This window comes from Bombina bombina, chromosome 4, assembly GCF_027579735.1.
Source record: "Bombina bombina isolate aBomBom1 chromosome 4, aBomBom1.pri, whole genome shotgun sequence".
Classification (NCBI taxonomy): domain Eukaryota; kingdom Metazoa; phylum Chordata; class Amphibia; order Anura; family Bombinatoridae; genus Bombina; species Bombina bombina.
The window spans coordinates 524,658,424-524,677,090 of NC_069502.1; positions in this window are offsets into that span (position 1 = coordinate 524,658,424).

Below are 18,667 nucleotides of genomic sequence, written 5' to 3' on the forward strand. Positions count from 1 at the left end.
AAATCGAGTAATTCACATGGGAGGTTTGTTATGGTACCGGAATATATCCGGTATATATGGTAATTATATAGAGATTTAGAAATCAAAGTTTAAATCACCAACAAATTGCGCTAACTGGTAACTCTACTAATATTATTAAGAGAGTGTAGTCACTATGGTACTGTTGGTAATTTAAGTGGATCTCTCCTAATAGTTAGCCTTTGAAAAAGCCCTATACGGGCGAAACACGTCAGGGGGTTATAGAGCTCTGGGGTGCTCTATTATTTTAAAAAAAAACTTTAACCTGAACTGTTGGCCTGCACAGGCGGGCATATAGTACTAATATCTATTTACACAGATCTTAACTACGTTAACTAACTAGCTGGCATTACTATACAGCGTTTACACAGCTGATCTCCTTAATAGTGACGCTCACGAACACAGCGGTAATATAAAAACCGCATCAAGTGGCATCCATAATATTCACAGCTACGCTCTGATGATTTAGATACACTACTGAGCTAACTATTAGGAGAGATCCACTTAAATTACCAACAGTACCATAGTGACTACACTCTCTTAATAATATTAGTAGAGTTACCAGTTTGCGCTATTTGTTGGTGATTTAAACTTTGATTTCTATATCTCTATATAATTACCATATATACCGGATATATTCCGGTACCATAACAAACCTCCCATGTGAATTACTCAATTTAATTCTAACCGGCAAATATTCATCATTACAACAGCTCACTATATATTGAGCAGCTTGCCGGCCCAACACTCAGTAACCGTTTGATTACTAAAAGATTGATACAATATGACAATCTAACTTAGATAAATATTAATGAGCCACTTACTGGCACATCTTTTCTTTAAGTATTATTTTTATTTAGCGGTTATATATCAGAGTGTCTAGTGACAACAGTATTAACAACCAGCCACATTCATTTGGGATTTTTTATTAACTTTGTATAACAGACAATGCATACCGGATACACTCCAGTACTATAATAGATCTTTCAGGATACTATAGTACTTATATTCAAACTAGCAAATATTTATTACCAAACCAGTATATAACTCAATAAACAGCGTGCTAGCTTGAACCTAAGAACCGGACAACACACCAGTAAAATTAATACAATAAGTTGGTAATAAACCTCAAGCAGATTAGTCTCACTTTGGCAGCTATAAATCGATATCATTGAGCCACAGCTATAATACTTACAGGGCACTACCTTTGTGCCTATACCAGTAACATTGGAATATCAAAGAGTGAAAATCAGCACTCTCGTAATCGGGAGAATTTTTATCTGCCAGAGTCACGAGAAATCTAATTATAACAAGATCTCAATACCTAACATTACAACCCAACTCAGCTGGGTTTTACAGTTTAAACACGAATAACAATTTACACTGACACTAATTAAATATCTCTTTGGTTTATGCTTGTTCCAATAACCCAATATTATGACTACTTGAATATCCTTGATACTTTAACACCATGTTATATAACAAGAGAGTATGATCTAACACAACATTATGAGCTTTGATCTATATTATACTCAAATAAAATTATAATAAAGTTCAGATACCTATACTCTAGTATTCTATCTCTATATAGCTGGGTTTTACATCACAAGCAGAATCCAGAATTCACAGTGATAGAGACTAGTAACTTTCAAGTGGCCTCAAGTGATATCTATTACCAGAAATATACCAACGTAATGTTTTCTGTCTGTACACATATATCAACATCTAGAGTGTATAAACTCCACCTACACCTCATAGTAATGGTATATAATTAGACAAGATCACTTGAGACAATATTATGAGCTCTGATCTGCAATATACTAATAACTCAAAACCACACTGTTTATAGATATAACAGATAACTTAGATCTCAGTGGAATTTCCAGCTAGTGGCCGTGGAACAAGATAGCCTTCCTGTGCACTTTCCCATTATTACTATTCACATATCAAAGGCTGAATATTAACACTACAGAGGGAAAGGGGCCTCCAGTTCCTTGGTTTGATTTTAAGTGATCCTTTATTTTAAATTATTGTATTAAAAGTTATGTTTTAACTCTCCCAACTTCTCTACCAAAAAGTCCAGGCATAGAGTGCTATTTGTGCAGCCTTTTGGGAGGTTCTTTCCTCTCTTTTGTTCAATACATTCATTACTGCACAGCACCACTTTTCTGCTAAAACTACTACTGACGACACGATCTATTTATTGTGTCAGCTAACTCTAACATAGAAAAGACTGCCAGTGTGGTGCCACTGTATTCGTAGTGTGGTAAACCTGAAAAAACTGTTTAGCAGTATAGAGAAGTTTATATTTTATATATATATATATATATATATATATATATATATATATATATATATATATACAGGGAGTGCAGAATTATTAGGCAAATTAGTATTTTGACCACATCATCCTCTTTATTCATGTTGTCTTACTCCAAGCTGTATAGGCTCGAAAGCCTACTACCAATTAAGCATATTAGGTGATGTGCATCTCTGTAATGAGAAGGGGTGTGGTCTAATGACATCAACACCCTATATCAGGTGTGCATAATTGTTAGGCAACTTCCTTTCCTTTGGCAAAATGGGTCAAAAGAAGGACTTGACAGGCTCAGAAAAGTCAAAAATAGTGAGATATCTTGCAGAGGGATGCAGCACTCTTAAAATTGCAAAGCTTCTGAAGCGTGATCATCGAACAATCAAGCGTTTCATTCAAAATAGTCAACAGGGTCGCAAGAAGCGTGTGGAAAAACCAAGGCGCAAAATAATTGCCCATGAACTGAGAAAAGTCAAGCGTGCAGCTGCCAAGATGCCACCAGTTTGGCCATATTTCAGAGCTGCAACATCACTGGAGTGCCCAAAAGCACAAAGGGTGCAATACTCAGAGACATGGCCAAGGTAAGAAAGGCTGAAAGACGACCACCACTGAACAAGACACACAAGCTGAAACGTCAAGACTGGGCCAAGAAATCTCTCAAGACTGATTTTTCTAAGGTTTTATGGACTGATGAAATGAGAGTGAGTCTTGATGGGCCAGATGGATGGGCCCGTGGCTGGATTGGTAAAGGGCAGAGAGCTCCAGTCCGACTCAGACGCCAGCAAGGTGGAGGTGGAGTACTGGTTTGGGCTGGTATCATCAAATATGAGCTTGTGGGGCCTTTTCGGGTTGAGGATGGAGTCAAGCTCAACTCCCAGTCCTACTGCCAGTTTCTGGAAGACACCTTCTTCAAGCAGTGATACAGGAAGAAGTCTGCATCCTTCAAGAAAAACATGATTTTCATGCAGGACAATGCTCCATCACACGCGTCCAAGTACTCCACAGCGTGGCTGGCAAGAAAGGGTATAAAAGAAGAAAATCTAATGACATGGCCTCCTTGTTCACCTGATCTGAACCCCATTGAGAACCTGTGGTCCATCATCAAATGTGAGAATTACAAGGAGGGAAAACAGTACACCTCTCTGAACAGTGTCTGGGAGGCTGTGGTTGCTGCTGCACGCAATGTTGATGGTGAATAGATCAAAACACTGACAGAATCCATGGATGGCAGGCTTTTGAGTGTCCTTGCAAAGAAAGGTGTCTATATTGGTCACTGATTTGTTTTTGTTTTGTTTTTGAATGTCAGAAATGTATATTTGTGAATGTTGAGATGTTATATTGGTTTCACTGGTAAAAATAAATAATTGAAATGGGTATATATTTGTTTTTTGTTAAGTTGCCTAACAATTATGCACAGTAATAGTCACCTGCACACACAGATATCCCCCTAAAATAGCTAAAACTAAAAACAAACTAAAAACTACTTCCATAAATATTCAGCTTTGATATTAATGAGTTTTTTGGGTTCATTGAGAACATGGTTGTTGTTCAATAATATATATATATATATATATATATATATATATATATATATATATATATATATATATATATATATATATATATATACATATGACAATGTGTTCAATTGATTCCATTTATCCTTTTTTATATTTATAAATACATTTTTATTTAGTTTCTGTTAAAGCCAATGAACACAGTGTGCTATTCCTGCTATCCTATGTATTTTCCCTGCACTGCTATTCTTGGTATCCAGTTGAGCTCCAAAGTCCAGGAATGTGATGGCCTGTGGCTAATTTTCCTGGCAGTGAATTTTATACTTTACCAAGATGCTAAACTGCAAAGAAAAAAGAAAGTATAAATATTTGTTTTGTTATGATCTTTGTTTGGCATTTTAGTAGTAGCCGTCTCCTAGATATTTCAAACTCTTAATGTGAATTATGTTAGAAAAACATAACACAGCTGTACTATTTATTTTCTGATTTTAGAGAAATAGACTCCATGACTGATTGTAGATCAAGTTGTATGCTTAGTAATTATAGTACAGTAGCTAGGAATGGTCAGGTACATTTTAAGGGGGTGTTGCTGCTACTCAGGCTATGCAACTTTTTCACCTCTCTTTTCTTCTATAAGCTACATGTATTAAGGTCATAAAGTATTTCCTTGTACGTTTTATTTCCTAGACCATATATATATAAAATTACAGTAATTAAATAGGATCCAGGAGGTCTGTAGTTAAAGACATACAGTAGTAAAAAAAGTATTGTGCTCTGGTGCATTTTATTGTTAAATTTTTATGCCACCTTTATGGCCAAAAGGGTCTTCAACCCCTCTCTGGCAACTAAAGGGCTACACACCACTGACCCAGCTTCCAACTCTGCGCATTATAAAATCTTGGTGCCTGCTTTGAACTGAGTTTTGAGCAAAGTACCACTAACTGGTTTAGCTTCTTTCGTCGGCATGACTGGGTTCGACTGTATAGTATGCACAGTAGAAACGAGAAGACCTCGCAGAATTTGTTTAAAAGACCGGACTTACATGGATATCAGTCAAAAGTGAATCCTGTCAAGATGGCAGAATCTGATGGGTGGGGAACTGCAGCGATTCTGTCAAGGCAAGGGTGTTCCGATGAATTCTGCAATGGTGAGGTATGTACTCAGGAATGTGGTGATGTCACATGGTCGCATATTCTACTGGATTAAAAAAACAAAACAGCGTACTGCATTTTATTTTCAGATCTCTGAGTGGGACCCCTCAGCCTCGGGCCTTGGTGCAGTGGCACCACTTATAGTTCCACCCCTGCATTGCACACTGTGAAATGGAGTGAGGGAGGAAATTAATTTGTAGCATTCCTATATAACAACAACCTGACATTTGTTTTAATAACAAACTAATATAATTGAAATCAGAAAAAGGAGGAGTATCCCAGTAATCCCATTCTACAGACTCAGTGGAAAATTCTCCTTTAAGCTATACATAGTAAGTTCCAGAAGTCTTTATTGAAACTTATTAGAAATCCGACAATCTCATGCACAAACCTACATTCCATTCCACTAAAGTGAAAAATACACATTGCAAGATAATTTTTTCCCCATGCAACTGGTAGGATAAAGGTGTAATGTGGATTGCTCAAGTGGGGAGTCAGGGCATTTAGAAGGTTTGGCAGGGTGATCTGTATGTGAAAATTATAATTTTGGGTAGGTTTAGGTGGTCTGCAATTTTATTTTTGAAACAGAGAAATAGTTTTAAGAGTGACTGAGTTCCCACACCAGTATTAACAAGCAAAACAGGGAGGTCCTATGAGACATATGTAATTAGTATGAGATAATTGCAACCCCTTTATTCTTCATCTACTGGGTAGATGGTGTGGAGATATGTGGGACATAAATTAACTAACTTACACCTAGATTATGAGTTTTGCGCTAAACAGGGTGTGAAACAAACACATCAAAAGTTGCGTAATTTCACCCTCCATAGCGCTGCCATTACGAGTTACTGAAAAACCTCCTTGTGCGTGCGATATGGTGGCGTTAAGCTACATACCACACAAAAGCCAAGGGCTGATTTGACATGATCGTGCACTCTTTCCCCCATAGATATCAATGGGGAGAGAGTGTTAGAAAAAAAACTAACACCTGAAGCGCGGAATGAAAAATCTCTGTAACGCACGTTATGTTTAAACCTAACACCCTAACATAAACCCCTAGTCTAAACACCCCTAATCTGCCACCCCCAGCATCGTCGACACCTAAATAAAGTTATTAATCCCTAATCTGCAGCTCCCGACATCGCCGCAACTAATAAAAGTTATTAAACCCTATTCCGGCGCTCCCTGACATCGCCGCCACTTTAATAAAGTTATTAACCCCTAAACTTCTGGCCTCCCACATCTCTGCCACTAAATAAACATATTAACCCCTAAAACCGCCAGCCCCCCACATGGCAAAACACTTAATTAAACTATAGACCCCTAAACCTAACACCCCTTAACTTTAAATTAAAATTACAATATAACTCTATTTGATTAAATAAATAAAAACTTACCTGTGAAATCAGGCCCGGACTGGCCGTCGGGCATACCGGGCATTTGCCCGTTAGGCCACATGGTAGTTTAGCCCCGCCCACTGCAACGTCACGCCACATCACATAGAAAATAAAATTGACAACTTTTTTTTTTTATATAACATTTAATAAATAAATCTTGAAATGTATGTTACAGTAAGTAATATAAGTCTCTCTCTGGGTTGGCTGTGCCTGTGAAATTGCTCATACTCAGTAACTCAGATGAGATCAGCCCGGCCCGCAATCAGGAGGATTCTTTCAGGGCCGCCAGCGCGGCCGCCGCACCATCTAAACATTCCGAATCCAGATTCCTGGGCCTCCCCCCCAGTCTGATTGGCCACACTCACTGTACGCACATGCGCACTGCTTCTGGCCCCTGTGAGTGACGTCAGAGTCTGACGTCACTCACAGGGGCCGGCCCGGGAAGCAGTGCGCATGTGCGGCCAGTGCGGCCAATCAGAATGGGGGGAGGCCCATGAAATCTGGATGTTTGATGGCGCGCAGACTGGTGGTAGACACACGCCCTGTACGCGGCTACAGACTCATGCCACATGCCGGGTCCACCACGTGACCGTGTCAGGTTGGAGGTGGAGGACAGGGCCAGGGAGCTCAGGCAGCTGCTGGAGCAGGTGGCGACGAGGGCAGGCAGGCCGGCTGAAAATAATGTTGCCCTAGGCCGGGTCCTAAAACTTACCGTAACCTAACCCAAGACAAGACCTGACCTCCCTCCATCATCATGGTCTCTGTCATATTCCATTTGGCCGGTGGGGGAGAGCACTGTGCAGCGCCAGCGAATATCATCATGATTGGACTGAGGAGGCTGCGACTCAGCAGGTGGCCGGCACTGGCAGCAGGGCAGGTCGGTGACTGACCGTGGTCTGGTCTGGTGAATGCAATGGTGATGGATGGTCTGGTCTCAGAGGACCTTAAATATATATAGTATTACACAGCTACAGCGACAGCTTAGTAAAGTGTGGGTGGGTAAGTGATCATCTCAGTCAGTCTCAGGCCTCAGCAGTACTACTAACTAGGCCTGGCCTGGGCCTGGCTGGGCTGGCAGTGTCTAAGTATCTGTGTCTGTGTCACATCTGACCTGAGACTGTGTAACACTGAGTCTGTCTGCAGTGCACTCTGTGGTCATATGGGGAAGGGGAATGCAGCATGTAGGGATTACACGTGCCAACACAGCAGCCACGTGACATAGAGGAGTGAGAGTCCATCATGGGCCATGATGGACTCCTCCATGTCACGTGGCTGCACCACGTCTGGGTTGCTAGTCCTGGATCAGGTGGTGGGTGGGGTCCCTCTACATCATGTCTGACCCCTCTGTGTGCCCCTCTGCATCATGTCTGACCCCTCTGTGTGAACCTTCTGCATCATGTGTGCCCCTCTGCATCATGTATGTCCCCTCTGTGTGACCCCTCTGCATCATGTGTGCCCCTCTGCATCATGTCTGACCCCTCTGTGTGCCCTACTGCATCATGTCTGACCCCTCTGTGTGCCCCTCTGCATCATGTCTGGCTCTCTTTATCATGTCTAACCCCTCTGTGTGCCCCTCTGCATCATGTCTGACCCTTCTGTGTGCCTCTCTGCATCACGTCTGACCCTCTGCATCATGTCAGACCCCTCTGTGTGCCCCTCTGCATCACGTCTGACCCCTCTGTGTGCCCCTCTGCATCATGTCTGACCCTCTGCATCATGTCTGACCCCTCTGTGTGCCCCTCTGCATCATGCCTGACCCCTCTGTCACAAATGGGTCGGACATAATGCAGAGGGCACACAGAGGGGTCAGACATGATGCAGAGGGGTACATAGAGGGGTCAGACATGATGCAGAGGAGGGGTCAGACATGATGCAGAGGGGCACACAGAGGGGTCAGACATGATACAGAGGTGGGGTTAGACATGATGCAGAAGGGCACACAGAGGGGTCACACATGATGCAGAGGCGTCACACAGAGGGTTCAGACATGATGCAGAGGGGCACAGGATGGAGAGGGTTCACACAGAGGGGTCAAACATGATGCAGAGGGGCACACAGAGGGGTCAGACATGACAAAAATATGTTTTTCATTAAAAACTAACGCTTTATTTTCGTTTGTTGTGTTGTTTTTTTTTATAATTTACTTTAGTTTTTCATACCAACCAAATGAGAAAATACAGTGACTATAGGGAGCTGGAAATGTTAAAGGTTTTTGTAACTTAAACAAGTATTAAACTTGCCATGTTTGGTATACAATTAAATAAGAAATGGTGAGCGGGGCTGGGGGGGGAGTGGGCCTCTTTACCCTAAAATGCCCAGGCCTTTTATTGGTCCCAGTCCGGGCCTGTGTGAAATACATATAACCCTAACATTAAACTATAAATTAACCTAAAAAGGGGTAATCCAAGGAGCGCTAAGAGAAGGCTAAGGTTATATACACTACACTAAAAATCTAAAATAATAATAAAATACTCACAAAAAAATATATAAATAGAAGGGAATGTTATTTAGTGAGAATGAGCATTTATTCTTCCCAAACATAAAGTATATTAAACATGTATAAAAAGGGTTATTACATAAGTGTTACAATCTTAGACATATATAATCAAATCTGCATGACAACATGGATCCATGTGACCTAATGAGCTCATACAAATCACAAAAAAAGCAAATAAAAGCAAGTGGAGACAGAATGCTTTGCCTAGAAAAAATACATGTGGATTGAAAGTCTATCCTTGTGGAATGGGGAATGTGAATCCTTGATGGAAAAAAGGTGAGATGTAAAAATCCTCTTTTTCAAAGCCCAAAGCCCTAATGTAAAAAAAAAAAACACCCAAAAAAATGGAAAAAAAAAAACAACTAACACTAACCCCAGAAGATCTACTCATGGTTCTTGAAGTCCTGACATCTACCTCCATCCAGGCGGCAAGGTCTTTATCCAGGCGGCAAGGTCTTCATCCATCCCGGGGGCATCTTCTATATTCATCCCAGCTGTGTGGAGTGGAGCCATCCTGAAAGCCGAAGACATCCTGCGTGGAGCGTCCTTTTCATATGGTTGCCGTTGTACACTAAAGTTGATTGCAAGGTAGCAATTTCAAATTGGCATTCCTTGCATTCCTATGGCTAATTTGATTCTTTAAATTCATTATCAGGCAATAGACAGCCTGATGAAACAGCTCTGTGTAGCCGAGAAACGTGTTCCTGTGTTTTACTTGTTTTTAATAAACTTGTTTTAAGCTTTTTATACCCTTGCTCTGTATATTTGATCATTACTGGTGGTGTCGAGCTGGTTGAGCACTCTATTGATACGAGTGACTGTAGAGCTTCGCACACACAACCCCTCATTTGGCTTTGCTGTTTGGTACCACTAGCTGAAGGCGTTGGGATTCTGTTGCCTCTGATTGGCGAGATGTACCCACTTGATCGGACTGCGTACATTGCGGCTGAGTCTGTTGGGCGACTAAGAGGTCCCAGCCTGCTGTTTCTGGCACCACGAGTGCTGCTTCCTATGTGAGTTAGAAATTGATGTGTATGGTTCTCTCACCTGATGATACTGTTCCATATGGCGCCTTCTTTTCTGTTTCTACAGGACCTTTATCTTACCTTACTATCTGGGAGAGCTGCCATCATCCTGACCGATTGTGAAGCATTGCTCATTAGCGCACCTCCATCTTCTTCACTGAAATCCTATTGGCTGTTCAAATCAGCCAATAGGATTTCAGTAGCTTTCATCCTATTTGATGGCTCTGCTCCGTGCCGCCGGGATGCAAAAATGTAATTTTTTGAGTGCAGGATTGACGTTGCATTACAGGCTAAAATGCTTGCAGTATAGCTATACCGACACGACTCCCAATAGTGCGTTACTGTTTTTACACTGAAATTGCCATTTTTTCAGCGTTAAAAGCCGCAGCGCAAAACTTGTAATCTAGGTGTTAATTTTGTAGTGTCTCCACTCATTGGAAATACTTCCTGGGGAACTGATAGCGCTGAGACCCACTCACACAAAAGCGCAAAAAGAAGATTATTTAAACAGAAATAAGAGAATAGTAAATGTACCTGACTATCTAAATAAACAATGTTGTTGAAATGGACATTAAAGTAAAAAGAAATTCAAAAATTACTTTCAGTAGTTAAATAGAGTTTGCAATTTTTTTTTGCAATTTGCTTCCATTCTCAAATTGTGGACAGTCTTTTTAAAGGCACACTTTCTGAGGCACCAGCTCCTATAGAGTATGCAGTGTAGACATATTAGTCTGTGATTAGCTGATGGCTGTCACATGATAAAGGGGCAGGGTAATGATAGAACTTTTTTTTTTTTTTTCATGATTATGATCATCTTTATTTGTAACGGGCAGCCCTATACAAGGGGCACAATCAGGAAAGATAGGGGGAGCGGACTCTGCCCTGCTCCCTAGAGAGCGTAATAATACATGGGAATAAAAATTACATTTTTTTTTTTTTTTTTAATATATTTTATTTAAAAACTCAAGCTTTGTATACAACATGTAACATTTCACATATATGTTTTCCAGTCTTTACTTTTTTTTCCAATTTCTCAGTATTGTCCTTGGCAGCTTGTGCCATTGTTGAAGATACTGCTAAGTTTCGCAGTTCTATTATAGAATCTTAGTCCATATAGGCCCTACGGCCAAACAAACATAATCAATGATACATGGTAAAAATACTAGCCTGTAACCAAACAAATATGAAGTCTCATGTAAAAGATGATACCGTATGTAACCTCTAGGTAACATCAATAAAAGGAAAAGGGTCATAAGTTCACCCATGAAAGGATTTTTAAAGGTGATTAATTCTACACAGTTTGTGGTCCCTCACTTCCCAAGTCTGTCATTGCGTTCTTCGCGTCTTTATGTCTTGTCCCTACTTAGCCAGTAGGTAGGTATGTTATGTCAGTAGTCACGTCTTTTACCCTGAGGTATAGTGTTTCTACGTGGTCTGATATCAGTGGTCAGTGTTGTGCTGCTCCCACTGTTGCAGCATTAGGTCATGTATGTCTGCTGTGCCATGCTTTATGTGGTGGTACCTCTCTAACTGCAGCAGGGTGTTCACTTGTTTTTTCCAGTCCTCTATGGATGGTATCGTCTTTGTTTTCCAGTATTTTGGGATAAACATTTTGGCACTATTCAACATAATCAGGAGTAATGCCCTGCTCTGCTTGGTCTCTAGTTTAGGTAGTGACAGGAATAGGATCGTCTTTGGGCTGTTTTGTAATGGTTTCCCTATTATGTGTGTAATATGGAGGAAGACACCCATCCAGTACATGTCAAGTTTGGGGCAGGACCACCAAATGTGTGCTGGTGTGCCCTCTTCCCCGCAGTCTCTCCAGCACCTCCCCGAAGCTGTCTTATAAATGCATTGCAACCTACTATGTGTGAGGTACCATCTTGATATAAATTTATAGCTTGCCTCTTGTACTCGTACAGAAACTGAGGCTTTTTTGGTAATCTGGAACGCGGTGTGCCACTCTGTATTTTCTATCTCCATTTGTAGTTCTTTTTCCCATGCCCTCACATATGTGGGGAGTGTATTGGCGTCCTCCATAATAAATAATTTATATGTCAATGAGATGGCATGGGCCGTGGGGGTGTCTCGGGCGCACAAGGTTTCAAAGACCGTTTTCTGTCTTGTAAACGAACCCCTGGAACGGTGCTTTGCGAGGAAGTGGTTGATCTGTGAGTGTGCTAACCAGTTCAAATGCATCCCTAGCACTGTCTCTTGAATGTCTGCTAGTGGTGCGAGTTTGTCCCCTTCTAAGAGGGAGGAGAGCGTCATGTCACTGAAAGAAGACCCTGAATCTACATCCCTTGGTTTGCAGTTCCAAGGCATTTCAGGGTTCTGGTACATTGGGGTTAATGGTGCATGGGTGGAAGAGATATTTGTGGAGGTGCGTTGGATTTTATCCCAATGTGTGTAAAAATCTATTAGTAACGGGTATGTGCACGTGGCTTTGGATCTGTGTTTCTCTGAAACCCAGGCCTGAAGACCTGCATTTCTTGTGGTAAGGATATCACAGTCCAACTGCACCCACTTCTTGTTGGGGTTGTTATAGCACCAGTCTAGTAGTCTCTGTAATATGGTGGCTTGCTTGTAAGTATAAATGTTTGGGACTCCGAGACCCCCTCTGTCTCTGGGGAGGTATAGAGTTCTCTTTGCTATCCTTGGCCTAATGTTTCCCCAGATGTAGTGTTCCAATATACTTTGTAGTTTATGTAGGTAATTTGTTGGCAATGGAATTGGGGTAGTCTGGAGTAGGTATAATATCCTTGGGACTACGTTCATTTTGACAACGTTAATTCTCCCTACCCAAGAAATTGTCTTCTTTTTCCAGCTAGAAAGATCTGACACCAGGGTATGTTCTAGTGCTCTGTAGTTGGCTTGAAATAGTACCTGTGGGTCTTGTGATAAGTGTATGCCTAAATACCTCATTTTAGTCTGTTGTGTGCGAAGTGGGCAGTCTTGAAGTATCTCTGATAAAGAGTCGGGGTCATATGTGATATTATGATAGAACTTTTTAAATGTGTCAGAGAAAAAAACTATACTGTTCATTTGAAATTCAAAGTGCTATTGAATTGTATTTTTATTATGCATTTGTTTATTATGTAATTCTACTGTACTTAATGGTCCCTACAGACTATCTTACATACCAGCAATGGCATAATAGTAACAAACAATACCCCACTCTCTCAGTGTCCTCCTCCCAAATAGGCCTGCACAAGTTTGTACAGTCTTGGTGGAAACTGTTCTTCTGGCGTGTGAACCCTTATTTTGCTGTACTTTCTCAGTGGAATGAAGGGGTGCAGTGTAGGATTCCTCACATATAATGCCACCTACAAGTCTAACATATATAAGTATTCAGGCAGCACCACTGTTGCACCACACACACTTAATTACTTTTAGGATGTCTTTGATCAAGTAATTGGGGTGTGCATTGCACTGGGAGGTGCATTGCCTGAGCAGAGTGCAATTTCATAATAGCATATGTTCACATTTATGAAGTGAGCATTTTGCAAGGGAGTTCATTAAGCAAACAATTATACAAGAATTGAACAAGTGACAAGTTGCTAGACAAGTACTCTTGTAATATTGCGTTGTATGTATTTCACTGTTTACATTTTTGCAAAATGTTCCATATCCTCATATTCCCTTTCTATACCTCTTTTCTAAACAAGCTATATTTTTCATTTACTACTTCCCCCTCACCACCTGCTACATTCATTGGCCCATCCCTTTTATCCTCACCTGATGTCTGCTCTCATTCCTAAACCCTTTCTCCCCCCCTGCACCACATTCCAAAGACATTATTGATACTGCAAATCTGTATCTCATCTTATGTCACTCTCCCTCTTACTTATACTAACTACTAGCATATTCTCTCCCCTCTCTCTACATGTTGTGATTATGCATCACCCACCCAGCTCCTCAACTCCATTTCTCAAAAACATTGCATCCTGGCTACCTTATTTGCACTCCCTGTTATTCCAACATTTTATTGTATTCCAAAACTGCACATTTTTTTTTAAAATAACCCCCTGGTAGACCCATAGTCTTGGGAATGGGAGCCCAATAGAAGGTATTAGCAAATATGTAGACACTTTTTTGAAACCATTTTTACCTACTTTGAGTTCTTATGTGCAGGAGACACAACAATGTCCTGCGCAGACTTTATAATGTAAAGATCAGTGATAAGATCCTCTTTGTAGTTTTAGATGTTGAATCTCTCTACTCCTTAATTCCACATGAAGTTTGTCTGGCGGCTGCCAGACACTTCTTGGAATTCAGAGGGCATGAATCTCAGCAACACACTGAGTTGGTTTTGAAACTCCTTGACTTTGTTTTAAAAAACAATTTTTTTTTTTCTTTTGATGGAAGATTCTATCAGCAGATTGGGGGCACGGCCATGTGTGCCATATGTGCGCCCACCTATGCATGTTTACACCTTGGCCTCTGGAAACTACAAGATGTGTTTTGTGGTATGTCAGAGTGGGTGGACGCACACGTGGTCCTATGGCTGCGCTTTGTGGATGACATTCTCATTTTGGGGGATGGCAGTGTAGAAGAAGTGGAGGTTTTTTGTGGCAGAACTAAATAAAAATCCTTACAATATTTTTTTGACTCACCAAGTGAGTAAGGAAGAACTAACATTTTTAGATCTAAAAATTAAAAAATGTAATGGAGCAATACATATTGAAGTATACCGTAAGGATACTGCCACAAACAGTTTACTCCATGCTACCAGCAACCATCTAAATAATTTAAAGGATGGAATTCCAGTGGGACAGTTTCTACGTCTTAAACAAAACTGTTCCAGTGAGGCTGCCTTTGAAAGACAAGCAGGCAAACTAGCATGTAGGTTTAGGCAAAGGGGGTATTCAAATAGAAGTATTTAAAAGGCCTGGGTGAGAGCCCGTACTACAAATAGACACAAAATGCTTTATGGTGCAAAATGTGAAGAAAATAATGAAGCAGAGATGGTGCATCTAATAACCCCTTATAACTGTCATTGGGGTAAGATACATCACATAATGCGAAAACACTGGCACATTTTGCACACAGATAAAGGTTTAAGTCAGTTTCTCTTGCATAACCCTTTGTTAACTGCAAAAAGAGCAGTAAGTCGTAGGGATAGCCTACATTCTGAATTTGAAAGAAGAATGTCTCCAACTGGTTAAGTAGCCTACAACAGAGAGTTGGTTGTCATCAGTGCCGGACTGGAAAATCAAACTGGCCCACCCCCTCCAGCCCAGCCATGCCCCCTCCAGCCTAGCCAGGCCCCCTCCAGCCCAGCCAACTATGCTCTAGCTGGTTTTACCTTCAACCCATATATATATATTTATATATATATATATATATATATATATATATATATATATATATATATATATATATATATATATATATATATATATATAAATATATATATATATATAATATAATATATAAATATAAATATATATATATATATATATATATATATAGATTATATATAATATATATAGCATATAGTATATATATATATATATATATATATATATATATATATATATATATATATATATAAGTAGCAGAGATGTGCACTCTCACCTTCCAACGACTGCCAGGGTGCTAGTGTAGTATAGAAAAACAACAAGCTTGCACTTTTTTTGTGAAATATTTTACTTGAAAAACTGTGACGTTTCGAGGACAAAGTATCCCCTTCTTCAGACAATGTCTGTAACAAACAATAGTGACTTTATACACTGTGTCAAACAAACCCCTCCCCTCAATTAGAACAAAAACCCGCCAAATCTGGTAACTATGGTGACCTATGAGTCACAATGTAAACAACCAAGTGCTATCAATTACTAAAATATATATATGAGAGCCATCCCGGCATAGTTAGTGACAGCCCAAGTGCAGGATAAAAGAACTGTGGAGAAATGGAAACAATGGAAACAAACATGGAATACAGGCAGAGCACAGAAAAAGCGGAGTAACAGTGTACATTTAATCTTTCATATCACCGCTTATTCGTCAATAACACATCCGAAGACATTGTGCACCACAGGTAAGCAAAGTCAGAGCACCGATCTGAAAGATTCAAACTCACCTAGGGGAGACACATACCTAAACACTGCAGCCGCTCACTACCGCATCAATACACAACACCGGGAAGAGGATCCGGAACTACACAGGACTCTCACGTGGGGGGCCATCGGCCAATCACCGGAGTTGTTTACTGTTGCCGTAGTAACCATTCACAACCATTGGCAGTCCAAACAAAGGCAATGCAATAAACCACAGCATCAAACTATAAACTGCCAATAACTAGTGCTAAAACTTAACCTGAAACTACAGAGCAAATATAGCTAAGACAGTGAATATTGGGACTTATCACATCATAGACACATACATTCACGGTCAGCAATTAGTACCAACATTCAAAAAAGTCGCCCATGAGGCAACAACCACAGATAATACCATAACCAAAAAGAGCATTGAAGATCGTGTCAAAAATAGATACCAATCATGCAGGTAGTACAGCCGTGGGATTCATAGAAACTGTGTAGAGGATGTAGCCAGAGGACAACAGACAGTGTGTTACAGTGATATAACACAGCACATTTATCTACGGGTGAACTCACCTAAGCTCTCTATAGATCATCCATTCAAGACACATTCGTATGGAAAAGAAAGGGGAAGGGATGTGCATAGCAGATAGCCCTAATAACCAGTCAAGATTTTACAGAAAAGGCCAAAAGGATGTCGGTAGATTGAATGATAGGTGGACTCTCCCAGTACATCCTCAGGGTTTCAGAAGTATTGGCACTCGGCTGGAGACATCCGTTAGAACTTATATCTAACTATAGGAAGCAGTGCCAGTCAAACATTGTGTTCAGTCCATGGGGTTGTAAAGTATTTAACCGGAAGATCCACTTGGCCTCCATTTGTAGAAGAAGAGTGTCCCTGTCGCCCCCCCCCCCCCCGCTTCAGTGGGGGGACATGGTCAATTAAAGTAAAACGGAGGTCCTGAAGTCCATGTCCTTTTTCCACAAAGTGCCTAGCCACAGGTTGGTCACTTGAACCCTTTTTGAGGGATGTCCTGATTGAAGACCTATGATTGGCAAACCGGGTTCTGGCATCATCCGTGGTTTTACCCACATAAAACCGCCCACAGCTACAATTTAATAGGTACACCACATGTGTGGTAGTGCAAGTCAACACATGCCTGATCTTATATCTCTGATTACGGTGTGGATGGCCAAAGGAGGCCCCTGGAATCATAGAATTGCAGGTAGTGCACCCCAAGCACCTATAGCACCCTGGTTTCTTTTTTCGTGACAGCCATGTCTCTGGGGTATAGCAGTGAGTAGGGTCAGTTAACATCAAAAGATCTTTCAAATTCTTATCGTGTTTGTACCCCACTCTAGGGTGCTGCCAGCTATTGAATGGGAGTGCTGGGTCACCCTGTACAATGTGCCAATGTTCTCTTAATGACTTTCCCAAAGATCTCGTTAGGGGGCTATATGTGGTTGTGAAGGTCAATCTCTGTTCCCCTATGTCCCTGGACGTGGTCAGGGTTTTATCATCATATTCAGCTTGCACTCTACTTTGATGGATCAGATGGGGATTATATCCTCTTCGTGTGAAGCGTTGTTGCATTTCTTCAAGTTGTCACATCACTATTATTCCTGACCACCCGGCATAGTTGGGCTTTCGGGATTGCTTTGAGAAGTGCTACTGGATGGTTGCTGGTAGCATGTAGAATCGAATTTCTGTCCGTAGGTTTTCTAAGCAGTGAAGTCCCTAATTGGCCATTATCCATTTTGAAGATGTTGAGGTCTAGGAACTCGATAGTTTCAGGTTAAGTTTTAGCACTAGGTATTGGCAGTTTATAGTTTGATGCTGTGGTTTATTGCATTGCCTTTGTTTGGACTGCCAACAAGTCCTATTGCACTTTAGCGTTGCAGTACCTGTGTGTGGCTCGATGTGAATGGTTACTACGGCAACAGTAAACAACTCCGGTGATTGGCCGATGGCCCCCCACGTGAGAGTCCTGTGTAGTTCCGGATCCTCTTCCAGGTGTTGTGTATTGATGCGGTAGTGAGCGGCTGCAGTGTTTAGGTATGTGTCTCCCCTAGGTGAGTTTGAATCTTTCAGATCGGTGCTCTGACTTTGCTTACCTGTGGTGCACAATGTCTTCGGATGTGTTATTGACGAATAAGCGGTGATATGAAAGATTAAATGTACACTGTTACTCTGCTTTTTCTGTGCTCTGCCTGTATTCCACGTTTGTTTCCATTGTTTCCATTTCTCCACAGTTCTTTTATCCTGCACTTGGGCTGTCACTAACTATGTTAGAGCCGGGATGGCTCTCATATATATATATATTTAGTAATGGATAGCACTTGGTTGTTTACATTGTGACTCATAGGTCACCATAGTTACCAGATTTGGCGTTTTTTTTGTTCTAATTGAGGGGAGGGGTTTGTTTGACACAGTGTATAAAGTCACTATTGTTTGTTATACACATTGTCTGAAGAAGGGGATACTTTGTCCTCGAAACGTCACAGTTTTTCAAGTAAAATATTTCACAAAAAAAGACCAGTGAGTGCAAGCTTGTTGTTTTTCTATATATATATATATATATAATACAAGCAACTAGTTAACACTTTATCGTTAGAGTCTGGGCAACAATAAGTCCCTTTACTTGTTACAAAGAGGGAGTTCTGCAGTTACATGAATGTGAAGGTTCGTAGAGCTCCCCTGCCC